Consider the following 1,020-nt stretch of genomic DNA (forward strand, 5'->3'; position numbering starts at 1 on the left):
GTGTGTGTGTGTGTTTGTGTGTGTGTGTATGTGGATACACGTATACCTATATCGAACATAAATACATATACATATATATATATGTGTATATATATATATATATATATATTTATATGTATATGTACATGTATATGTATTTATATATATGTATAGAACATAACTATACACACACATATATCTATATATATGTACTTATAGATGTATATAAATATATATTATATATATGTGATTGTATATATGTATATGTATATAAATATATATGTATATATATAGATATCTATATCTATATATACGTATATGTGTATATATATATATACATATATATGTATGTATATATGTATGTATGTATATATATATATACATGCATACATATACACATATTTTTGTATATACATATATACATATATATTATATATATATATATAAACATATATATATATATATATGGATGGGTGTATGTATGTATGTTTGTATACCTTTTTTTGTAAGTATCCATGTATGTATGGATATGTATATATATATATATGTGTGGATTAAAATATAAATATACAATGTACATGTATATCTAAATATTCATACATAAATATATATATATATATGTCTGTATGTATGTATGTATGTTTATAATTATATGTATATAAGTACATACATATATATATAAGTATATATGTATAAATGTATATAAATAAATACATATATCTACATATATATGTATTATTTCTATACATATATATCTCTGTGTGTGGGGTGGGGGGGGTGTTTTCATATATGTATGTATATATATATCTCTGTGTGTGTGTTTGTATGTATATATGTATGTAATGTATGTATGTATGTTTGTATGTATGTATGTACGCATGTTTATATATATATTATTTATTTATTTATTTATTTATTCATTTATGTATTTATGTGTGTGTTTTTGGGAGAGTACAGATCTATATTTAAATATTCATATAATTATAAATTTTATATAATTATATATATATATATATATATATATCGATATAGAAGACATCA

The sequence above is a fragment of the Sphaeroforma arctica genome (genome assembly GCF_001186125.1).
Source record: "Sphaeroforma arctica JP610 unplaced genomic scaffold supercont1.2206, whole genome shotgun sequence".
Lineage (NCBI taxonomy): Eukaryota > Ichthyosporea > Ichthyophonida > Sphaeroforma > Sphaeroforma arctica.